This window comes from Cebus imitator, unplaced genomic scaffold (genome assembly GCF_001604975.1).
Source record: "Cebus imitator isolate Cc_AM_T3 unplaced genomic scaffold, Cebus_imitator-1.0 Scaffold744, whole genome shotgun sequence".
In the NCBI taxonomy this organism is placed as follows: domain Eukaryota; kingdom Metazoa; phylum Chordata; class Mammalia; order Primates; family Cebidae; genus Cebus; species Cebus imitator.
The window spans coordinates 121,901-148,753 of NW_016108059.1; the positions used below are offsets into that span (position 1 = coordinate 121,901).

The 26,853-nt window shown below is 36.3% G+C and overlaps 1 long non-coding RNA gene across 1 annotated transcript; it reads right to left on the reverse strand.

Annotated features, from left to right (window-relative positions):
* Positions 1 to 18,504: 18,504 nt before the first annotated feature.
* Positions 18,505 to 24,138, reverse strand: LOC119469617. Its single transcript, XR_005198455.1, has 3 exons — positions 23,474 to 24,138; positions 20,311 to 20,404; positions 18,505 to 19,201 (listed from the first exon to the last, which is right to left on the reverse strand). It is a non-coding gene; the product is annotated as an uncharacterized LOC119469617 (long non-coding RNA).
* Between the last annotated feature and the right edge of the window lie 2,715 nt (positions 24,139 to 26,853).

Below are 26,853 nucleotides of genomic sequence, written 5' to 3' on the forward strand. Positions count from 1 at the left end.
GGATTGCTTCAGAAATGGCAGACTGCCTCGGTGATGACGAACTGCTTCAGTAATGATGGACTGCCTCGGTAGTGGCAGAGTGCCTTGGTAGTGGCAGAGTGCCTCGGTAGTGGCGGACTGCCTCTGTAATGGCTGACACCCTTCCCACCACTGCTGCAAAACTCTCAATCGAGGGCATTTCAGATTGCTGGTCTTTGTAGAGTTGGGACCTGCTGAGCCAGATCACCTGACTCCCTGTTTCAGCCCCCTTTATTTCAGTTGAATGGGCAGCTCTGTAATCCAGGCATTCCTGGCACCAGTTGAAATAGCCACCCATATTTGTATGAGTTTTTGTGCGGAAACCTGCAGCCCCAGCTGAAACAGCCATGCTGGAAACTAGTGGTGCTTTTCAGCCTGGGAATATCCTGGTCTGTGGGCAGTAAAAACTCATTTGGAAATGCAGTGATCACTCAACCTCTGCATTGTTCTTGCTGGGAACTGCACTCCAGAGCTGTTCCTATTCAGCCATCTTGGATCCCCACCCTGGTTTTTGTTTTGTTTTGTTTTTGTATCTGTCTGGTTTTTATACACACATAACAGTAGCTTCATAAAATTATTTTTGAAATATTTCCACCTATGCTATTTTCTGAAGCAGATTATGTAGAATTGATTTTAATTAGGTTTTAAACACTGGGTATGATTCTCTAGGGAAACCATGTGGTTTTAGAGATTTAGTTTTTGGGAGTTTATAACTATGAATTCAACTCCTTAAGAATTCAAACAGAACTACTGAAATTGTCTTTTTCTTATTGGGAGAGTTGTGGTTGTTGGTATTTTTCAATGAAGTGATTCATGTCATCAAATTTATGTGTTTAGGATTATTAATAATATTTCCTTATTAGCTTTTTGATGTCTACAAGGTCTGTAGTGACATCCCTTGTTTTATTCCAATTGATGATCATGTCTACTGTCTTTTTTTGTCAGTGTGATGGTTAACTTTATGTGTCAACTTGGGTAGGCCATAGTACCCAGAAATTTGGTCAAACATTATTGTGGCTATTTCTGGAAAGGTGATTTTGAACGAATTTAATCATTTAATTTTTTTCTAAATTTTGGATTCAGTGGTATATGTACATGTTTGTTACATGGGTATATTGCATAATGTTGAGGTTTGGGGTATAGATGGTCCCATCCCCCAGGTAGTGAGCATCATACCCAACTGGTAATTTTTCAGCCCATATCCCTCTTCCACCTCTCCCCTCTAGTAGTCCCCAGTGTCTATTATTCCTATCTTTGTATCCATATGTGTTAAATGCTTTGCTCTCACTTAGAGGTAAGAACATGTAGTACTTGGTTTTCTGTTCCTATGATAATTTCCTTCGAGTAATGGCCTCCAGCTACATCCTGTTGCTGCAAAAGATATGATTTTATTCTTTTTTTTTTTATTCATTGTATATATGTATCACATTGTCTCTGTCCAGTAAACTAGGGATGAACCCTTAGGTTGATGATAACATGTCCTTGCTTTCGTGAATAGTGCTGCAATGAACATACGAGTGCAGGTGTCTTTTTGGTAGAATGATTTATTTTCCTTTGGTTATATATCCAGTAATGGAATTGCTGGAATGAAAATTAGTTCTGTTTTAAGTTCTTTGAGAAATCTCCAAACTGCTTTCCACAGTGTCTGAACTAATTTGCATTACCACCAGCAGTGTATAGGCATTCCTCTTCACTGCACTGATATTGTTTGACTTTTTAATTATAGTCATTCTGACTCATGTGAAGCAATATCTCTTTGTGGTTTTGATTTGCATTTCTCTAATGATTAGTGATGTTGAGAATTTTTTGATATGTTTCTTGGCCACTTGTCCATCTTCTTTTGAGAAGTGTCTGTTCATGTTCTTTGTCCACTTTAAATTTGTTTTGTTTGTTTGTTTTGGGTTTTTTTGCTTGTTGATTTGTTTAAGTTCCTTGTAGATTCTGGATATTAGACCTTTTTCAGAGGCATGGTTTATGACTATTTTCTTCCATTCTGTGGGTGTTTACTCTGTTGATTATTTTGCTGGGTAGAAATTCTTTAGTCTGATTAGGTCCTACTTGTCCATTTTTGTTTTTGTTGCAATTGCTTTTGGGGACTCAGTCATAAATTCTTGGCCAAACATGACATTGAAAAAGGTATTTCCCAGGCTTTCTTCTAGGATTTTTATAGTTTGAGGTCTTACACTAATATCTTTAATCCATCTAGAGTCAGTTTTTGTATATGATGAAATGTAGCAGTCTAGTTTCATTCTTCTGTATATGGCTAGCCAGGTTTCCCAGCATCACTTATTGAATAGGGAATTCTTTCCCCAATGCTTATTTTTGTCAACTTTGTCAAAGATCAGACAGCTATAGTTGTGTGACTTTATTTCTGAATTCTCTAACCTGTTCCATTGGTCTATGTGTCTGTTTTGTACCAGGGCAATGCTATTTTGGTTACTGTAGCCTTTAGTATAATCTAAAGTTGGGTAAGGTGATGCCTCTGGCTTTATTCTTTTTGCTTAAGATTTCTTTGGCTACTCAGGCTCTTTTTTTGTTCCATAGGAATTCTAGAATAGATTTTTCTACTGTGAGAAATGGCATTGGTATTTGAATAGGGATACCATTGAATCTGTACATTGCTTTAGCTAGTATGGCCATTTTAACAATATTCGCTCTTCTAATCCAAGAGCATAGAATATTTTTCCATTTATTTGTGTCGAATGTAACTTCTTTCAGCAGCACCTCACAGTTTTCCTTGTAAAGATATTTTACCTCCTCAGTTAGACGCATTCCTAAGTATTTCACTTTTTGTGGCATTACTATAAGTGGGATGGCATTCTTGATTCAGCTCTTAGCTAGAATGTTACTGGTATATAGAAATGCTACTGATATTTGTACACTAATTTTGTACTCTGAAACTTTATCAAAGTCATTTTTGAGTTCCAGGAGCCTTCCGCCAGAGTCATTAGGGTTTTCCAGGCATACAATAATGTTGTCAGCAAATAGAGATAGTCTAACTTATTTTTTTCCTATTTGGATGCCTTTTATTTCTTTCTCTTGCCTGATTGCTCTTGCTAGAACTTTCAGTACTCTGTTGAATAGGAGTGGTGAGAGTGGGCATTCTCCTTTTGTTCTAGTTCCCAAGAAGAATGCTTCCAGTTTTTGCTATTTCAGTATAATGTTGCTTTGGGTTTGTCACAGACGGCTCTTGTTATTTTGAAGTATGTTCCTTCTATGCCTAGCCTGTTGAGGGTTTTTATCATGATGGGATGTTAGATTTTATCTAAAGTTTTTTCCATATCTGTTGAGATGATAATATGGTTTTTGTTTCTGATTCTGTTTGTGTGATGAATCACATTTACTGATTTGCATATATTGAACCAACCTTGCATTCCAGGAGTAAAGTCTATTTGATTGTGGTGAATTAACATTTTGATGTGCTGTTGGATTCAGCTGGCTAGGTTTTTGTTTTTTTCTTTTGAGGATTTCTGTGTCATGTTCATCAAGCATATGGGCCTGAAGTTTTCTTTTCCTGTTGTGTCTCTGTCGGATTTTGGTATCAGGACAATGCCAGCTTCATAGGATAAATTAGAAAGGAGCCCTTCTCCCTTGATTTTTTTTGAAATAGTTTCAATGAGTACCAGTTATTTTTTGTACATCTGGTATAATTTGGCTGTGTGAATTCATCTGGCCTAGGACTTTTTTAGTTGGTAGGTTTTTTTATTACTAATTTAATTTCAGAGCTTAGAGATTAACATTTTAAATTAGTAAATGAGTAAAGTACATTGCCCTCCAGAATGTGGGTGGGTCTCATCCAATCAGCACAAGGTCTGAACAGAACAAAAGACTAATCTATCCTGAGCAAAAGAGGATTCTCCCGGTAGATACCCTTCAGACTTGAACTGCAACATCGGCTCTTTCCTAGGTCTCTAGCCTGCCATCCTACCCTGCATATTGTGGAGTTACAAGCCTTCCTGATCATATGAGCCAACACACACAAGATAAATAAAATCTCTCTTTCTCTATTTATATCATTATGTCTTCACATCCTATTGATTCTATTTCTCTGAAGAACCCAGACAAGTAAAGCTGGTCTTCCTAGAAGTTTGTCATTTTTATTTACCTTTTCAAAGAATTATGTCTTTATTTTATTAATTTTCTCTATTGTTTTTCTGGTTTCACCTTCATTGATTTATTCTCTTAGTTTTATTTATTCCTTACTTCTGTTTCCTTTGGGCTTATTTTGCTCTTCTTTTTCTAGAGTTTGTATAGGAGAGCTTAGATTATTGATTTGAAACTCTCCTTTTCTAAAGTATGCATTTAGTACAAGTTTTTCTTTTTCAGCACATAGTGGTTGTTCCACTAGAAAATATATATACCACAGTGTACTGATATTGTCACTTCACCAGTTCAAGTGAAATACAGAAACCTTACCTCACTTACGCTCCCCTATTTATTATATAATTATGTTACTTGTTACCTTTACATATATTTAGAACCACATCAGACTGTTACATAATTTTTGCTACAATCACCAAGCATACTTGAAAAAATTCAAAAAGAGAAAGAATGCTTATTGTTCTTAACCATATTTTTTGCTAATCATATTTTTTATCTTTCTGATGTTCCAGAGCTCCTTCTTTTGTTGTTTCCCTTTTCTTCTCCTTTCAGGATTTTAATGACATGAATATTAAGTCTTTTGTATGAGTCCTCCCAATTTGTTCTTCTTTTTAAAGACAGCTATGTCTATTCAGAGTTTTCCATAATTTCACATGAATTTTAAGACTGGCCAGTCTACTTCTGGAAGAAAAACAAAACAAAACAAAAACACCAGAAGATTTTTATAAATAAGATATTCAATTTGTAGATTAGTTTGGGGAATGTTGCCATTACAACAATATTAAGTCCATAGACATGGAGATATGGAATGTTTTTCCACTTAAATAGATTTTCTTTTTGTTTTTCAATAATGTTTGTAGTTTATAGTGTCCAAATCTTGCATGTTTGTCTTTATATGTTAAGCATCCATTTCATTCTTATTTTATTTGTAAACTGTAAATGATAACCTTTGACTTCTAGCAATTAGAAATAAAGTTTTTAGCATGCTAACTTTTCTGCAACCCCTTCTCACCTTCCCCTTTAACTTTGCTTCTTGTATTATTTCCACAACATTAGAGTAAATACACATATATACCGTGTGTTAGTGTCATTGTTCTAATCACCACATTTATTTTAGTCCCAGTTCTGTGGTTAAATGTATGGAAGGCATTTTTCAGTTGGATGTAGTCTATTTTTTTCTTTCAGAACCATATTCCCTAGAATTTTGGAAGTTATCACCTAGATTTATAAGTGAAATGGCCTTATAGTTTTATTTCTTATATTTTCATTTGGATTTGACATAACATTTTCAAGGTTATAGTAGCTTATAAATGAGTTGGATGGCTTTCTTATTTATATTTTTTATAATTATCTGCATAATATAGAGATATTCTATTACTTAATTTTTTTGGAAAATTATTTTATCATCTCTGATATTTTCCAAGGAAAAGTCTTTGATCTCTATGGCTGCTTTTTGAATGATTATTGGTCTATTTCTTTTTGTTCTTTTTCCTCATATCAATTTTGACATTTTCAGAAATCACTCATTGCATCTATGCTTTGAACTGTCTGCATATATTTTAATAATATTTTTCTTATGTTAAATTCTGTGCTATCTCTCATTATTTGGCAATTTTTTCCATACTTTATCTTTCTTTTCTCTCTTCTTGTCTAAACTACATTGGTCTCAGCAGAGGTTTGTCTCTCATAAATCTTTTCAAACCAGTTTTTGATTTTGTTCTGTACTGGAGGCCTTTAGACATAGATTAATAATGCTAATGTTCTCCAGACACTTTAGTTATAAACATTTTTTATAGACATAAGTTCAAAATATAATAAAGCAAATCAATTTTTTTTTTCACATCTAAATAGTGCTCAAAATCAATAGGGTTTCCATAAAAATCCTAGAAGAAAACCTAGGCAACACCATTCAGGACATAGGCATGGGCCAGGAGGACTTCATGACTCAAACACCAAAAGCAATAGCAACAAAAGCCAAATAGACAAATGGGATCTAATTAAACTTAAGAGCTTCTACATAGCAAAAGAAACAATCATTAGAGTGAACCAGCAACCAACAGAATGGGAAAAAATGTTTGCAATCTACCCATCTGACAAAGGGCTAATATCCAGAATCTACAAAGAACTTAAACAAATTTACAAGAAAAAACAAACAACTCCATCAAAAAGTGGGCAAAGGATATGAACACACTTCTCAAAAGAAGACATTTATGCAGACAACAAACATATTGAAAAAGCTCATCATCAATGGCCACTAGAGAAATGCAAATCAAAACCACATTGAGATATCAACTCACACCAGTTAGAATGGCAATCATTAAAAAATCAGGAGACAACAGATGCTGAAGAGGATGTGAAGAAATAGGACTGCTTTTACACTGTTGGTGGGAGTGTAAATTAGTACAACCATTGTGGAAGACAGTGTAGTGATTCCTTAAGGATTCAGAAATAGAAATACCATTTGACCCAGCAATCCCATTACTAGGTATATACCCAAAGGATTATAAATCATTCTATTATAAAGACACATGCACAAGTATGTTTATTGTGGCACTTTTCACAATAGCAAAGACTTGGAACCAACCCAAATGCCCATCAATGATAGGCTGGATAAACAAAATGTGGCACATATACATCATGGAATACTATGCAGCCATAAAAAGGAATGAGTTCACGTCCTTTGCAGGGACGTGGATAAGGCTGGAAGCCATCATTCTCAGTAAACTGACACAAGAATAGAAAACCAAACACCGCATGTTCTCACTCATAAGTGGGTGTTGAACAATAAGAACACATAGACACTGAGAGGGGAACATCACACACCAGGGCCTGTTGAGGGTGGGAGTCGGGGAAGGGATAGCAGTAGGTGAGGGGATAGGGGAAAGATAGCATTAGGAGAAATACCTAATGTAAATGACAGGGTGATGGGCGCAGCAAATCACCATGGCACATGTATACCTATGTAAAAAACCATAACCTTCTGCACATGTAGCCCAGAATTTAAGATATAATAATAAATATAAATATAAAAAATAATAAATAAATGTCATTTTCCCAAATTTAAAAAAAAGAAAAAAAAAAGAAAATGTGGCACATATACACCATGGAATAGTATGCAGCCATAAAAAAGGACGAGTTCATGTCCTTTGCAGGGACATGGATGAAGCTGGAAACCGTCATTCTCAGCAAACTAACACAGGAATAGAAAACCCAACACTGCATGTTCTCACTCGTAAGTGGGAGTTGAACAATGAGAACACATGGATAAAGGAGGGGAACATCATATACCAGGGCCTGTTGGATGGGGAGGGGTGTAAGGGAGGGATAGCATTAGGAGAAATGCCTAATGTAGATGATGGGGTGATGGATGCAGCAAATCACCATGGCACATGTATAACTATGTAACAAACCTACATGTTCTGTACATGTATCCAAGAACTTAAAGGAAAGGAAGGAAGGAAGGAAGGAAGGAAGGAAGGAAGGAAGGAAGGGAGAGAGAGAGAGAGAGAGAAAGAGAAAGAAGAAAGAAGGAAAGAAAGAAAGAAAGAAGAAAGTAAGAAAGAAAGAAAGAAGGAAGAAAGAAAGAAGGAAGGAAGGAGAAAGAAAGAGTAATTAATGTTGAAAAAAAAAAGTGTGGTTTCTTTCTTCTTATGACCAGTATTTTTATTTGTCTGGCCCTTTTATACATATTTAATGCCTAAATCATGTTATTGTTATCACAGTTATTATGATGGAAAAAACATTAGAACGCTCAAAGTGTCTGAGTTGCCCAGGAGACACCACATCATAATAGCATTCTCCCTAATATAAATCATGTTTCCCAAGAAAACAAAAATATCATGCCCCCTTCTATTGATAAAAATGCATGCTGTGACAGAACTTCCTATACTTACTTGTTTAGTGGTGGTTGTTGTTAAAAAATAAAGAGAAAGCCAAGTGAACACTTTTAAAAAATTTTCATAGAGGCAAAGAAACTAAACTTAGAATTACATGATTTAGTGTGGTTTGGTGTTAAAAGTAACCACAGAAATAAAATAGTTCATTGCCCTCATTTTGCAATTGAGAAAGGCTTGGCCTGGAGAACTGACATGTACAAGAAGATGCAGTGAGAACCAGAACTCTTTCAGACCACTGATTACAGCTTGAGAATGAACTGATTTTTTCTTACTGGGACACACTAGAAAAGAAGCAAAATTCTCAGAAACTACAAACTTAGTAGTGATGGTAATGATGACAGAAGGATGGAGAATTGAAAATGCAAGATGGGAAACAGAACTTAGAGGAAGAATCCTACAAAGCAACTTCAATAAGGGAAAAATAAATTTGGGAACACTATTTTATTTAAGTTATCATACGATAATAAATTTAAACTATTATTATTCATGTCATTTTTGTAAATCAAAGCCAGATTCCCCATTTGTATTTTATTACTCATATTGGAATGGTTTTTCTCACTGTTAAACCAGTGATATAGGCTGGGCACAGTGGCTCACACCTATAATCCCGGCACTTTGGGAAGCCAAGGAGGGTGGATCACTTGAGGTCAGGAGTTTGCGACCAGCCTGGCCAACATGGTGAAACTTTGTCTCTACCAAAAAAATATATAAAAATTAGCCAGGCGTGGTGGTGGATCCCTATAGTCCCAGCTACCCGGGAGGCTGAGGTTGGAGAATTGCTTGAACCCAGGAGACAGAGGCTGTAGTGACCCGAGATCATACCACTGCACTCCAGCCTAGGTAACAGAGTAAGATCTGCCCCCTGCCCCCCAAAAAAATGTCTGTAATCCCAGCACCTTGGGAGGTGGAGGTGGGCAGATCACCTGAGGTCAGGAATTTGAGACCAGCCTGGCCAATATGGTAAAACCCCATGTCTACTAAAAATACAAAAATTAGCCAGTCATGGTGTCATGTGCCTTGTAGTCCCAGCTACTCAGGAGGCTGAGGCAGAATTGCTTGAACCCGGGAGGCAGAGGTTGCAGTGAGCCGAGATCTCACCATTGCACTCCAGCGTGGGCAAGAAGAGCAAAACTCCATCTCAAAAAAAATATACATATATATATATTTACCTTCAAATTATCTTTGCAATTATCGAGGATGGAATGCAAGAAAGAAGGCAAACAGAAAACAGGCATCAACATTTCTTTTACTAGGTAATTCTAACTCATGCCTGCATTTCCTGTCCATCATGTTTGCAATCTAGGAGGAAGAGGAAAAAATATATCATTTTATTTAAACTCAGAGCCTAATCATCAACGACCTTTAATCTCTGAAATCAGTACTAATGCCCACATGCTAAATGCCATTATGAAATTTGATTTCCTATATGTAGTAGGCAATGAAACTGTTTTAATTGACACTGATATATATTTGTAATAACTTCTGTAGAAATTAAAAATCAATGCCAATTTCAACTCTCTGGGTAATTTATTGAACAGATTTAAAAAAAGTCATATAAGTTCAACAGTTGCAAATGGCATAACAACAAAACAACAAAAAAAATTCTGGCATAGCACTCTCCTGTTCTAAGCCCAGAACCAGTCTTTAGGCTACAGGGCTTACCAAGCCAATGGATCAAACTTGCTAGACCCTAAGTATGCTTCAGAATTTAGGGAGATCCCCAAAATGTTATGGTAAGCAGGAGCAGCTCTATAACCTTCACATTTTCTCTATTCACAACCTCAGACCAAATCACTAGCACTATGCTTCACTCTCTTTTCCGAGACCTTTTGGTTCTGCTTTAAAGGAGATACAGCTGAGGATAATGGAGTACATCTCACTATAATTAAACTAGGCCCCTGTATTCTGACACGACACACTGGGAGGCCAGGTACACTGATCCAAGTTCCAGTAGTTGGCCTTTGATTAGACTATGCTAACCAGAAGAGCCAACATAAATGAAACAATGTGCATGAATGCAGGGTGTGTTGCACACACACACACACACACACACACACACACACACACTGAGCAATCGGTCAGATGGCTGCTGTTGAGGCTGTTGCAACTTACAGTTGGCATTTAGAGGTAAGAAGTTCCCAGTATCTTTCATCATCTGTGAGAGGGACAGCATTGTCCTGTGGGCACTCAATATCTCCGAGCACCAGGCAGATTGAAAGCAAGCCTCTCCTAAAAGGACAGTCAGCCCCTCTTTAGTATGTTCACTTCAGCCTTTCCTTCCTAAACTGCTGGCTAGAATTTAACAAGACTTTACAGACAGCAAATGCTGCAGATTGGGAAAGCTGTCAGAGCTATTATTTCCTTTTTCTTTTCCACATTGATTTCATCTGAAACTGAACATATCAGCAATTATGCCTGTCAAATCTTGGATTAAACTTCCTATATAATTTTGAAAGTATTCTCTGTTGTCATCAGGCCATCTGGGGTTGGGTCCTCGGTATGAATTCCCACAGGTATACAATCATACCAGGGGTCCAAGCCAAGTAGTAAGCATAAGAAATATATGCTTGTGTTAAAAAGAAGAGGAATCAAGATGAATTGTACAGCAATAGAAATTGTGCTCAGTTTGGTTGGGAAAACCTATGCAAAACTAATGTTTGCTTTAATTTTTATAATATAGATTTGTATTTATGAGTGTGTGTATGTGTGTGTGCATACATATATAGAGAGAGAAAGAGAGTGCTAGACTATAACAAATAATATAGCATGGTAGGATATTACGTAGTTTTATTTGTTTTCACTTACCCATCTTTTCTAAGGTTTCTTCAATAGCCTTGCATTAGTTTTCTTATATAAAAAACTTTTAACTAGCATGAGATGAGCTATAGGAAGAGTGTGTGTGGAACATAAATCTCCTTATTGGCCAGAAAACCCAACTGTATATAAACAGAAGGAAATGTACAATTGTATGTAAGTAAACATACACAGAGCTCGGGAAAATAGAGTTGAGCCTGTGAAAATAACAAAGCTGGAATTGCCACCCCAGAATATTTATATACACCCACAAAGATATTTATATAAACTCATGGTCTAAGACTTCCCGTGTTACATTCTTGCCATTTATGCAGCCCCGGTGGCCCCAGAAGAACCTCCTTTACAACTCTACTGTTGAGTACCTTAACCTTGTTCTAACATATAAATTCAAATGACAATATATTATGAGAATCTTTTCCAATAATGGCACAAAAAAAGGCACCAAACTCTTCCAAATGCCATTATTTTTTAGGATAAATAAGGGGCCAGAAAAGAAGAAGGCGTGGTTTAAAAACAAAAAAATTATTCCCTCCTTTCAAGCCAAAAGCACTAAATTGTAACCACCTTATAAATCTCTACCAATTTGTGCTCTATGTAAATCTCAAATGGGAGTTCTCCTAGTAAGGCCTCCCCTAGAAAGTGGTTGCTAGGATTTTTACAGAATCATTACTGGTAAAGTTTTTTTATGCAGGAAAAGTATCAACTGCAGCTCCATTATTTTGGGGGTACAAAAATGTATTTCAGGAAGCAGTATGCTCTTTCATTTTTTTAAAAGACTAGTTCAGCTCATAATTACATTCTCACAAAGAAATTGAGAAATAGGAAATTTTTTTATAGATCAATGGCTTTATCCAAGCAACAGCTCATGAATAAATCTCTTTTTAAAGACCAAAATGTGACACAAGCTCATTATTAAAAAATATTCAAATACCTAAGTATATAGCTTTAAGGGGAAAAAAACTGCAGTATAGTATTCTGAACCAGAGCTGCATTCTCAATGATAAATCTTTTTTTTTTTTTAATTATTGGGAGAGTACATTTTTGGTTAGATTAAAATGAGATCTGTGAGATCACTTTTCCTACAGATATTTCAACTGTAACAAAATAATGCAACACTAATCTATAAGACTTTTTCAGTAATAGATGTTTTTCCTCAGTAAATCAATGCAAAGGCTAATTGGGGTGGAAGGTGACTATCTCTCGTGGTTATAAATACATTTGCATTGCTATCAATCTTTTCTACTACCAATGTTAAACGAGGCTGAACAACCTAAAGGAGGAAAAGAAATTTGGCGTTCAATGTTAGCACATAGTAAATGCTGCCATCAAGTGGCCAAATAGAGAGTTGCCTAACCAAAAAAGAGTTGTCAGCTAAATTACCAACACAATGTTTAAAACCAGGAATCAATCTTATTCATAGTTTGACATATGTTTTTATCATAAACAGGGGCCATATGTGGCCCATTTCTGTATCATCCTCAAGCTAAAAATGTGGCCCATAAAGTTTAAAAAACAAAACCCACAAAACTCTGCAAGTGGATTTTCCTACAGTAGCTCTTTACTAAATCATATGTCCTGATCTCTTATTCAATTGCAAATTGCATGTTGGTGACATTGACCTTGGACCATTTAATGTTAAGTCGTTGAACTCTATTTTCTTATATCAAAAAATAAATTGCTTTATTTAGTAGGCTGAGCACATAATATATGCACATTTCATTTTAATAATTTTCACTTGTCATTGCTTAGGACCAACTTTGGAGTGAATGGGATATGTCTGAGTGATAATAAGTAATTTCCCTAAAAGATAACCTAATGCTTTCACATATTAGACAGTGTGAGGTATAGGTTTTCAACTCCTTAAACATTGGTCCCTATGTCTCTAGGATTCATTGTAATATTAATGATATTATGTTATTTCAATTTCATGTGGTGGGGAAGAAAAGTCTGATATGAAGTTGAGAATCACAAAAATGTGTACTTTGTTTAAATCAACAGATGTAATAATGGTCATGAGAAACTAATTTTTCTTTTATTTACAAAATAACATGCAAAAGCATTGCATACAACTTAGAATGTTTATTCTCAAAGATGTTACAAATGATGCAGACAGAGAGCTAATCATTGCTCAGCAAACAAACATTTTAAGTATGCATTTCATAATTAATAAAATTTTGAAAGTAGGAACAGGTTCTGAGGTTTCCAAAGTTCTATTAAACCTATAGTATAAAATATTTCTTAAAGTATAGTCACCATTTCTGGCAATGAAATTATAAGAAGTGCTTATATTTTTTTTACTTTTAGGTTTGGGATACATGTGCCAGTTTGTTATACACGTAAACTTGTGTCATGGGGTTTGTTGTACAGATTATTTTGTCACCTAAGTATTAAGCCTAGTGTCCATTAGTTATTTTTCCTGATACTCTCCCTCCTTCATATAAAGGAACAATAGTGTGTATTGTTCCCCTCTATGTGTCCACTTATTCTCAACGTTTAGCTCCCACTTATAAATGAAAACATGCAGAATTTGTTTTTCCGTTCCTGTGTTAGCTCTATCTATGTTCCTACAAAAGACATTATCTCATTCTTTTTTATGGCTGCATCGTATTCCATGGTGTATATGTACTATATGTTTCTTTATGCAGTCTATCACTGATGGGCACTTAGGTTGATTACATGTCTTTGCTATGGTGAATAGTGCTGCAATGAACATAAACATACATGTATCTTTATGACAGAACAATTTATATTCCTTTGTGTATATATCCAGTAATAAAATTGCTGGGTCAAATGGCAATTCTGTTTTTAGCTCTTTGAGGAATCACCACACTATCTTCTATAATGATTGAGCTAATTTACATTCCTACCAAAAGTTTATAAGCATTCCTTTTTCACTGGAACCTCACCAGTATCTGTTATTTTTTGACTTTTTAATAATAGCCATTCTGACTGGTGTGAGATGGTATCTCATTGTGGTTCCAATTTGTAATTCTCTAATAATCAGTGATATTAAGCTTTTTTCATATGCTTGTTGGCTGCATGTATGTATTCTTTTGAAAAGTGTCTGTTCATGATCTTTGCCCACTTTTTTTTTTGAGACGGAGTTTCACTCGTTACCCAGGCTACAGTGCAATGGTGTGATCTCGGTCACTGCAACCTCTGCCTTCTGGGTTCAAGAGACTCTCCTGCTTCAGCCTTCTAAGTAGCTGTGATTATAGGCATGCACCACCACACCTGGCTAATTTTTTGGATTTTTGGTAGAGACACCTCTATGTTGGTCAGGCTGGTCTGGAACTCCTGACCTCAGGTGATCCGCCCACCTCAGCCTCCCAAAGTGCTGGGATTATAGGCATGAGCCACCGCCTTTGCCCACTTTTTTATAGTCCTCCCTCACCCCGGTAAATTTAAGTTCCTTATAGATGTTGGATATTAGTTCGTTGTCAGATGCCTAGTTTGCAAAATTTTTCTCCCATTCCTTAGGTAGTCTATTTACTCTGTTGATAGTTTCTTTTGCTGTGCAGAAGCTCTTTAGTTTAATTGCATCCCATTTGTCAATTTTTACTTTTGTTGCAATTGCTTCTGGCATCTTCATCATGAAATCTGTGCCCAGTTTTGTGTACAGAATGGTATTGCCTAGGTTGTCTTCCAAGGTTTTTATGGTTTGGGGGTTTACATCTAAGTCCTTAATCCATCTTGAGTTAATTTTTGTATATGGTGTAAGGAATGGGTTCAATTTCTATCTTCTGCATGTAGCTAGCCACTTATCCCAACAGCATTTATAGAATAGGGAGCCCTTTCCCCATTACTTGTTTGTGTCAGTTTTGTCAAAGGTCAAATGGTTGTAGGTGTGAAGCCTTATTTCTGGGCTCCCTATTCTATTCCATTGGTCTATGTGTCTGTTTTTGCACTAGCACCATGCTGTTTTGGTTATTGCAGCCCTGTAGTAAAGTTTGAAATCAGGTAGCATGATGCCTTCAGCTTTCTTCTTTTTGCTTAGGATTACCTTGGTTATTTGGGTTCTTTTTTGGTTCCATATGAATTTTAAAATGGTCTTTTCTAGCTCTGTGAAGAATGTCAATTATAGTTTAATAGGAATAGCATTAAACCTCTAAATTGCTTTGGGCAGTATGGCCATTTTAACAATATCAATTTTTCCTATCCGTGAGCATAGAATGTTTTTCCATTTATTTGTGTCATCTTTGATTTCTTTGAGCAGTGTTTTATAGTTCTTGTAGAGCTATTTCACCTCCCTGGTTAGCTGTATTCTTAGGTTTTTTTATTTTTTTCTTTTTCATGGCAATTGTAAATGGGATTGTGTTTCTGTTTGGCTCTCAGCTTGACTGTTTTGGCGTATAGGAATGTTAATAATTTTTACACATTGATTTTGTATCATGAGAATTTGCTGAAGCTGTTTATCAACTTAAGGAGCTTTGGGGCTGAGATTATGGGGTTTTCTAGATACAGGATCATATTGTCTACAAATAGGAATAGTTTGACTTCCTCTTCCTATCTGGATGCCCTTTATTTATTTCTCTTGCCTGATTGTCCTGGCTGTGACATCCAATACTATGTTGAATAAAAGTGGTGAGAGAGGACATCCTTGTCTTGTGCTGGTTTTTAAGAATGCATCCAGCTTTCATTCACTCAGTATAATGTTGGCTGTGGTTCTATCAGAGATGGCTCTCATTATTTTTAGATATGTTCCTTCAATATCTAGCTTACTGAAAATTTTTAATATGAAGGGGTGTTGAATTTTATTGAAAGCCTTTTCTGCATCTATTGAGATAATACTGTGGTTTTGTATCGAGTTCTGTGATTGTGATGAATCACATTTATTGATTTGCATATGTTAAACCAACTTTGCTCCTATGGTTAAAGCCTACTTGATTGTGATGGATAAGCTTTCTGATGTGCTACTGGATTCAGTTTGCCAGTATTTTGTTGAAGATTTTTGCATCAATGTTCATCAGAGATACTGACCTAAAGTTTTCTTTTTTTGTTGTGTGTCTACCAGGTTTTGGAATCAGGATGATGCTGGTCTCACAGAATTAATTAGGGAGGAGTCTTCCCTCCCCAGTTTTTTAGAGTACTTTCAGCAGCAATGATACCAGCTCTTCTTTGTACATCTGGTGGAATTCAGCTGTAAATTTATCTGGTCCTGCACTTTTTTTTGGTTGGTAGGTTATTTATTATTGCCTCATTTCAGAGTTCATTATTGGTGTGGTCAAGGATTTGGTTTCTTCCTGGTTCAGTCTTGGGAGGCTATATAATGTAGAAGAATTTATCCACTTCTACATTTTCTAGTTTGTGTGCATAGAGGTATTCGTAATATTCTCTGGTGATCATTTGAATTTCTGCCGAGTCAGTGGTAAGATGCCCTCTGTCATTTCTCATTGTGTTTATTTGAATCTTGTCTTTTTTTAAAGTGCTTATTTTAAAAATAAGATTCTTAGACCTTATTTTTGACCTATTGAGTCAAAATGTCAAGGAGAAAAGGGACCAGGAATCTGACTTTTTAGCAAATTCCACAGGTAACTTCTATGACCTTATAGTTTAGGAACTTCCTCATTGCAGTTAATGAGAGACTAAACTGATTTTCTTAAGATCTCAAAGCTAGACTTAGAGAATTACAATCAAAAGTAGAAGCCAGGCTTCCTTGCCTCCATTCCAAAATTTCTCACTCTATATCATATGAACCAATAAATACTTTCCCATACAAGGTCTTAGTATCCTTGCGCTATTACTGGAAGCTGTTACCTACATGTGGAGACATTTCTTAAGTTCTATTTTATAATCTTTAAAAAGTAGAAAAATAAAATGTGCTATGTCACTAAAAAAGGTATAACATTAAGTTGTTGAAATTATTTTTCACCATTAAAATTAATAATACTTTGACTTCCTGTTAAAGGCAGCAGGATACTCTTTGCTCTATTCTTTACTATGAAACCAAATAAAAATAAGGTCAAAAAACAAATCAATAGATGAACCTGATAGTAGATTATTTGCCCAAAGAAAGGCACAATAATCCTCCTACCCGTTGATGCACACCTATTTTGAATGTGACTTCGCCTCCCCTTGAAACTGGATTAGTCCTCTGACTTGCTTTGACCAATAGAATGCAGAAGAACTGATGCTATGTGCCTTGCTAGCCTCAGTCATCAGAGGTCTGCAGCTTCTCACCCCCGTGGTACACAGAGATCTCCACGCTGTGAAGACACCCAGGATGAAAAATCATGTGGACAGAGAGGCCAGACATTTCATCTTTTTCAGCCATCCTAGGTGAGCCACCAGCTGACCACAGACACTAAAGTGAACCCAGGTGAAAAGAGCAGAACTGCCCAGTCAATCAACAGAATTAGAAGAAGTAATAAACTTTGTTTAAGTCTAAATTTGGAGTAGTTTTTTAATAACAATATATCATTAATATGCTAAGAAAAAAACACAACCCTAAACCACAACATATGAAACAACAACCACAGTGCTAAACCACAGCTGCTGTCAAGTGCAGTGAAAATAATACAAAGATAAAGGAGTGCTCCATGACAGACATAGCAATCTCCAGGCTTTGAGTGAGGCATTTATCACAGTAGGTGAAAGATACCAAGACAAAAAGAAACATTCTTTATTTGAATGGCCAACTGAATTACATACAAATGTTGTGGAACCCTCGGTAAACCTTACTTTATACCACAGAGTGGCAACATTATCAGGCTGAATAAGAAAGCATACAGACATGCCCCTTTTCAAGAGAGCTGCTGTGGGTGAAACAGGATGGTAGAGACATTACTATTGGCAAGAAAAAAAATTGCTACCAAAAAAGAAAGAAAAGAAGAAAAAAAGAGAAAGAAAAGGGAAGAAAATCAAAAGAAGGGAATGAAGGAAGGAAGAAATGAAAGAATATGATAGATAGATAATAGAGTAAATAAATAAAATTGTGGCTTCCCTATGTGTCAGAGAAATTTCTTACTAACTTATAGTTGATTTGTATTCATAGGGTAGAGTATTAGTGAGAAAGTATTCAAAGTCAAGGCCTAAAATTCAAACTACCTGCTGCACTCTACTTAGCCTTCCTCTATGCTATCCATCATCAAACAGCTGATTCAGTTGTGCATTAAAGATGAATAACAGTCAAAAAAAATCAGCCTGGGCATGTACAAAGACAGTACTAAAATCTAAAGAAAAGAACATGGCAAACAGAAAACAAAAAATACGTAAGACTGAGACACTAATCAGGCAGAAGATTAATACATAAATCAGGCACACAAAAAATAGTACTCTTAAAATATCAGGAATTTAAAAAATTATAACCCCTTTGAAACAAGAGTTCAGACAGGACATAATAGGACTCAAGGGAAAAGATGAGAAAATAAAGGTAATAAAAAGTTATGTGTCAGAGTGAAAATAACAGAAAGGAAAAATAAAACTATTACATAAATGAAGGTTACATTAGAGGCATCAAAAGGAAAAAAACCATTTCCAAAAACAGAAAAATATAGGAAAGATACCAAGACAAAAAGAACACCTTTAGCTTTTCTTTTAGAAGGAAATTTTCCTTTAGAAGGAAAATTATCATTTTGGAGCCAAAGGAAATCCAACATGTGTATAATTGACATTTCTAAATAAGAAACATAACAGAATAATATTCAAAGGTATAATAAAATAAAATTGCCCTAAAGTAGGAAAAAATCAAATGAATAGACAAAATTGGCATTATGTATTCTTTAAGACAACTACTATAGTATAAACTTAGAGAAGAATGGAGAAAAACTGTACAGATACTACCCAACTGTGAGAATTAGAAGTGCTATAGAACAAAACATAAATGTAATAGGTCAATTTAGAAATGATAATAGAATCCACTTCAGGTAATATAAGGAAAGAAGTAGGAGTGAAAGTAAGAAAAAGAGGAATCATACTCACCTCTGCATCTCTTAGAGGGGGAGTCAAACAGACATTAAATCTTAAAGTATCTCAAATCATGACTTACATATGTAAACACATTTTTTAAATAAACATCTCAGCATACAGCAAGGAGAAATTATTAAAAATGAAAAGCTTACTAATAAAATGACAGGTTTTAAGTCAAAAGTAGTTGTCAAAATTCTAAATGTAAATAAGCAGAACATAACCCATATGTGTGTATATAACCACCTCATATTAGATCAAGAATGAAAAATTTTCTACATAAAAGGGTGATTCTGAAAGTCTTAAAGAAGAATAACAAAGATACACCAGTAAACAAACAGACCAACCAGAAACTGCTGGTCAAAGAGGAGTCAGAGATCTACTGAGTTGTAGATGAGAAACTCTACTCTTACCTCATCCATGGCAAGGACAATGAAGCCCATTCCTGGCTGAAGGAGGTACACCATCTAAAATGGAAAACCAAAATTTAACAAATAATCGTAATAAATAGTAGCCCAATTTCAACACACCTCACTGCCTCACTCAATGTTTATTCAATAGTATAAACAATTTTTTTAAATTTTTTCACTATATTTGTAAGTCATTTTAAACTTAGAATTTAAACAAACCTATCCTGAATTTATTAAATATTTCTTTTTCGAATGGCTGTATTTCAGAGTTGCTTTCACAAAAACAATACTTTTCACTTTTACATAATTTTTTAAATTCCTTTTTATTCATTGGCACAATTCTTCACTCTAGAGAGAGGAGAAGAAAAAGAACTATCTCAAAGGTGATGGTAACCCACTGAGTGTGATATTCTTTGCATAATTTTCACAATATGGTTTAATGCTTCTTCAAAATGCACTAAAGTGGTCTGACAGCCACAAGAAAACTATGTTATAATTCTCCAGGAAAACATACTCTATAATATTCCATGCAGCTTAGGAGAACTCTAAGGCTTATGGAAACTATGAGCTTTTCCCAACACTAGCAAATCATAGGACAACAGGAAAGCTGTCTCATTCCCCACCAACCTGGGTGTCATAGTTCTTCTTATGGAGGACATGATGACTGGAAACAACAATCTAGAAAATAACTGAGAGCCAAAACAAGAAGCCACCAGGATGTGGCAGGGAAAATTTTTACCAGAAGTGTCAAGTTAAATAGAGACCATAGATACCACAAGGCTGAACATACCAGTAAGAAAGAGTCTCAGCAGAAATTACCAATGTGTATCGTAAGTGTTAAGTGCCTAACCAGAGGAGTACATGAGTCTAGATGATTTTAATACAAGAAATTTTAATTAATAAATAAAGTTACATGTACCTAATCATGAACTCCTAAAATTATTTCTAGTTAAGCTGTAACATTTGAAAGTGAATTCATTTTAACCTTTCCACTAAAATGAACCAACAGGTTTTGGGTGAGAGCTTAAGCCAATGAGAAAAGGATAAATCATCAAGAAACTGCTCTCTTACCTTCTTCTGGTAAAATGATTATACAATATTTACAAGAGTTTATGTGCTTTCATGAGTTGATCAATCATATCTAAATAAATGTTTAAAATGCATACCTTGGGTATTACATGTGAAAATTTCTGGGAACATTATTTCCCTGGTGTCTTTGAAGACAGCTGACATGAGTAGTGTATTGAAAGGGCGAAGTGGCTGAGAAAGGAAAAAAGATTTACATGAGAGAATGAAAAGCTGAAAACTGAACTAACACATTATTTTCCTATAGTCTAGATGTGCACAGGGCCAACAATTCACTTTTAAGCCACTAACTATTTAATTAATTCATTTATTTTGAGACAGAGTTTCATTCTTTCACCCAGGCTAGCGTGCAGTGGCACAATTTCAACTCACTGCAACCTCTTCCCCTGCCCCTCTTCTTCCCCATCCCCCTGGCCGCCACTAGGTTCAAGAGATTTTCCTTCCTCAGCCTCCAGAGTGGCTGGGATTATAGGCACCCACCACCACACCCAGATAATTTTTGTATTTATAGTAGAGAGAGGGTTTTGCCATGCTGGCCAGGCTGGTCTCAAACTCCTTACCTCAGGTGATCCACCTGCCTCAGCCTCTCAAAGTGCTGTGATTACAGGCATGAGCCACTGCACCCAGCCAAGCCATTAACTATTTTAACAGACTCACCATCTTGAAAAAATTATTTGTGCCTTAATTTCATATAAAACATCACACAAAAATAAAAAGGCCAGCTGAACTTTGCATTTATACATTTTAGGACTGCCACTATCCCAGTTAAAAACTGTTAAGAAGATAGTTAAGAAGCTTTTGTTTTTTAAATCCTGAGGAAAGCAGCAATGATCACAATGAAAACTTGGAGTGCCAACGTGAGTCAGACTTTCTCACACATACTATCTCATGTAATTTAAGTGAGAGAATGCAAAGTCTCGAAGAGGAAATGGAGTTTTGTTCTAAGGGGTGAGGTTGCAGGTGGGTTAGGAAACAACTGGAAATCTCAGAATTAGGGGTAGAGAAGAGAACAGAATCTCTCTCTAATACAGTGTTCTCATTAGGCTGACTGCAATAAAAATGAATCCTAGGAGTTACAGCCTTGTCTGCTACAGAAAAATTTCCACTGGACTAGTTGTTCATAGAGAAAATTGATGCTCTGCACAACTGACCAACCCACTTTTAAATGTTCCAACTGGACTGAAACAATGAGCATGGTCTGCTTAACGATACTCACAGAAAACCAGAGCCCTTACTCCAGATTTCTGGCCTGATTAAACTCTCAAGGATTTGTTCAGGTGAGAGAGGGCTTTCCCAGTCATGACTGATATTGGTTGTCTTGCTAACCTATGTGAACAGAGGCTTAGATATAATTTGACTTAGAAAAATAAAGCAATATGACATGACTTGCAGTTTCGTGTTATGAAACAAATACATGTCTGCCTCAGTCATAGTCAACACAAGCTCTCAAATGTATTGTGCTCAAATAACATCACTGCATTAAATTCAAATGTTACCCAGAGTTTTTAGTCTACTGTCATTCTCTTCATACTTTGCCTATAACATGGCTGTTACACAGATTTAAATTAAGAAATATTATCTAATAGCAATTAACATATGAAATTGATGTGAGAATGGGACAGGATTCTAAATTCAAGGCCAACCAGTAAGACTTGCCATTGGCTTGCTAAGCTTAAACATCCGTGAGGTAGCTGTCAGTAGCCCAAGAGTTCTGATAGGCATCTCTCTTTGTGAGCCACTCCAATGGCCCAAACATATTAAGGGCAGACAAACATTGTCAGGGACAAAATGCTGTAGCACTGCAAGCAAAGATACTCTCCTCTGATCTTTACATCTTGTGGTTGGCTAAATAATGGTCCCAAAGATGTTCATGTTCCGATCCCCAGAACTTATAAACATTAATTTATTTAACAAAAGGAACCTTGGAGATATGATTATGTAAAGGGTCCTAAGATGGGATTGACCTAGATTGACCAGGTGGGTTCATGTAATCACAAGTATCCTTATAAAAGAAAATTAGGATGTCAGAGAAAGGAGAAGTTAATATGACGACCGTGCAAGCAGAGATTAGGGTGATTCAGTGATAATTCAAGGAATATGAACAGCTGCTGGAAGCTAGAAAAAGAAACAGATTCTCTCCTAAAGCCCCCAAAACAAACCAGTCTTACTGTATCCTGATTTTAGCCCAGTAAAACTATTTCAGACTTCTGACCTCCAGAAATGTGAGATAAATGTTTTGTTTTAAGCCATTAATTTTGTGGTAACTTGTAACAGCAGCAACAGGAAACTAATACATATCTCTTCCTTTCCATAATCAGAGTGGTGGATAATTTAGATTGTTCTTTTTTATGTAGTTGGCCTAAGAGTCAAACTGGTCTAATATTAATTTAATTTTCTCATTCAGATTTTGGAATTCATGCATTTCAGGCTAGAAAGAGAGAAGATAAAGCCATCCACAGTGATCATAATGAAAACATGGAGAGCCTACGTGTTCCAGGCTTTCTTACACATGCTACCTGGTATAATTCTCACTACAACCCTGAAGGATAGGTGGCAATTTCCCAATGTTTGCAGAAAAAGACATAGGCCCAGAGATTAAGAATCTTTCTTCCTCAAAACACATCTCCTCCAAGAAGCTTTTCCCTAATCCCTCTCCTCCTTATGATTGGGTTGGGTGGTAGGACTGGGCTCCCTCACAACCTCAGCATTCCCTTAGCACTCTGAGTTATAACATGTATCCACTTGTTCACCCAACCCACCCTCTCTACACAGCCTTGAAGCCAGAAACTATGCTTCATTTATCTCATCTCTAGAAATAAGGATAGTATAGAGCTGAGGTTCAATATGTTTCATAAATATATGAATTAAATACAAAATTAACACAAATGTAGGAATTACGTAAGTATGCCCAAAGGTTGTAGCCCCTTTGGTAGCTGACACCCCCATCCAGATCAGATATTAGGAATCTTCTGGTCTTCCTACAAGTTCTGTGACCCCAGCCAATCTTCTCAGTTAGAAACAAGCCTTGATGATATACTTCAAATTCAATGAAGCAAGGAGGAGATTAAAAAAATGAAATAAGCATCTCTAATTCTTATCTCAAGTTGTTTTTAGCTAACACTGTAGCTAAACAGAAAGTTACATAAATATCTCCTCCTAAACTATCCCACAAAATTCTCAGTGTTTAAGGAAAAATATACCATTTCTAGATAAAGTACCTACACTATTTTTTTGACCACCTACCTCGTTGATAACATTTTTAGTCATTAATTTCAGATTCAGGAAGAGAGAATTCAGCCATTTTTCATAGTCCTGCAGAAATCAGACACATTTATGCTCAACTGAGTGCAGGATAATGCTCCATGATCTACTCAACTGAAACACATCACCTCAGCCACCATACGTTACCAACTATTAAAACAAAACGGGAATCAGCTTTTCAACCCAATAGTTTACCTAAAAGTCTCTCTTAGGCAGGTTTGACCTTTATAGCATGAATTTCATTTTGCTGTAAGCTCTTACATTTATATTACTGCTTAACATGCACTCTTCATAGAAATCTGCCCTAACAATTTCAAACTATATTTATTCATGCTGAGCAGTCTGCTTAACTACCAGGCTAAAATGCAGTACAGTTACCAGAGAAATATTTCCTGTTATTTCAGAACTGTGAAGGTCAGACCAGTTTTATGCAAAGGGAAATGAAATGTTTTGTGTCTTTAGGCTGTGTAGTATAATTTAAATGCTTTCCTTACTGTTTATGGTAGAGCCTTCCACTGTTCCTTATTTTACTGTTTTTTCACCACTGTTCTCCCCTGCCCTTTCTCCTACGCCTTTTTAACTGAGCAAAGTTATTTCTAATGCTTAGCTACCTATAGAAATTATGTAACATGGACAGCCATTGAAAATTTAAGTTAAATGCAGTCTATTTTTAACTTGAAGGCAAGAATTAATTAAATAGCTCTACAAACTTCTTTAATCACGTAATTAGTCCCTTGGATAAAGTAATTTATTTAATTCTCTATACTATTTTCAGGAGTCAGAGAAGCCCATAGAGATTGCCTATTGTTGGGTTCCTATTAGACTTGCACACAAGAGCAACATAAACCCAGCCCTGTTGTACGTGGCTGATTTCCAATGGAACTTTACAGCACAGTGACTAAGTGCTTGAGCCCTGGAGTTAGAAAGACCTGGGTTTAAAACTTAGTTCTGCCTGTCATTCACTGCGCAAACCTAGGCAGCTTGCCTAGCCTCCTTTGTTCTGTGTTCAACAAATTTTTGAGCACCCACTGCTCTAACATCATTATTCCTTGTTTACGGAATTACAGCAAAATTAGCCTAGGTACAATTGCAAAATTGGCAAATATTTTCTTCATTGAAAATCCAGTGAGTACTGAAACCAAGCCAGGGCTCCCACAATATGGCTGAAAGTGGGAACGAAGTTCTACAGGGCCTAGCAGTGTGTTAAAGTTTGGGCCCACAATGGGGTCAACCAAAGCACAATGCAAAAAGAATAAAGCAAACTTAGTTGGGGTTAGGACAAGTATCAATGTCAGGGGAGCCCAGTCTTGTGGGTAAGACACAGCAACAGGTAAAATCCTGGCTATATTCAAAAACTGGCATTTAAGTGGCCTTACAATTGTTCCTTGGTTTTCAACCACCACTGCACAATTCACTATTACTAGTGAACTCTCTCTTCAAAATTCTTTTCAACTTTCTCTTATGGTACTTGTTGACTACTGGTCTTGTGCCAGTTATTTAGCCATAGATGGAGTTTACTACCCACTTTGGTCTGCATTCCCAAGCAACTCAACTCTGGGAAGACCTGGGCCTGGCACACTGGGGATCACTACTGGCCTCACACCACCCATAGACTGGGCCTTAATCAGAAGGACTTGGGCCCCCCATGAGCATCACTCGGGAGTGGGTCTTTTATATGCCACATTTCCTGTACTCCACTGTGGGGCAGGGATTCAGCACTGGGTTTTTCCTGTTCACTTGCTGTTACTGATGGAATCCTGGTTAGTTTCTTTTTCTCAGCAGACTGATATGCTTAAATTCAGTAGGTTGCCATGTCTGATCTGTGGTCATGTTTGGAAGGACTTGCCCCCCACCTTCAACTTCCATCATGATTATAAGTTTCCTGAGGCCTCCCCAGCCACCTGGAACTGTGAGATAATTAAACTTCCTTTCTTTGTAAATTACCCAGTCTGGGGTAGTTCTTTATGTATGTATGTATTTATTTATTTATTTTGAGACGGAGTTTCACTCTGTCACCCAGGCTGGAGTGCAGTGGTGCGATATTGGCTCATTGCAACCTCTGCCTCCCAGGTTCAAGTGATTCTTCTGCCTCCAGCTCCTGAGTAGCTGGGACTACAGGTGTGCGCCATCACACACTGATTTTTTTTTTTTGTATTATTAGTAGAGATGGGGTATCATCATATTTTCCAGGCTAGTCTCAAACTCCTGACCTCATGACCCACCTGCCAGTAGTTCTTTAGAGTAGTGTGAATGCTCTAATAAATGTGCATGCAGCCACAATAATGAACCACACTTCAAAAAGTCGACCAAAGGCAGTGAGTGTTAGAGCTCATTGAGAGAGGAAGCTGAGAGTGGGCTAATGCAGATGCAGTAATACAGGGAGATCACCAGATGAGGCGTGAAATCAACAACTCCTTACTTGCAAAGGCAAGGTCTGGGTACACGGCAGGCAAAGCACTTGAGAGTACTTATAGCTGTTTGACAACACACTGTGGCAAAGGAAACTGAGATAAGTAAGGGGGAAAAATATGATGTATTGAAAGAAAAACCCACCTGTTGGGGTGAGAGGATAGAAATGAGATGGAGAACGGTGACCTGTTCTTGGTAAGATAAAAGGAGCACACTACATCAATTCATAAGCAATCCTGTGACATGGGAACTTTCAATGTGACCAAAAAGATATTCTGCTAGATAACAGCAGAATCTAAACCACAAAAGGTTTTTTTTTCTTTAATTTGTAAGGCCTACAAAGACAATTAATTAACACAGCTGACTCTTGCAGCCCTTCTGTTATATTTTATCTTCAAAAGAAATAGCCAGCCCATTATGAAATAGCTTTTCAAGCCTATTCTCTTCACCATTGACTGTTTCTGTGCCATCTATTCTATTCTTTGCAGCATCTAATGTTGTCTTGATTTCTGTTGGGCTTTTATTTTTCTCTCTCGTTTCTTTTTTAGCTCTACCAGTTCACTATTTATCTCTTTTTGCTGTTATATCATTCTTTTTCTTATGGCTTTTTAATTTTTTCTCAATGCTCTTACATCGAAGGACTATATTTTCTTTTATTTTGCTAGATGGTCCATCTTCTTTTACCTCACGTTTTTTCCCAAAAGTCTTAACTCTAAGATGAATAGTAACTAGAAATGAACCAGCATGAAATGTATAAATATGGAATGCACTACATATATAATATACTTAATGGATGCATAATATATATTCCATATAAATATAGATATATATTAAATAAATACATATACAGAAATACTTCAAGAAAAAATGAAAAGCCAAAAGCTATGCCAGAAAAACTATACTATAAAGCATATTTCTTTTTTTTTTTTTTTTTTTTTTTTGAGACAGAGTTT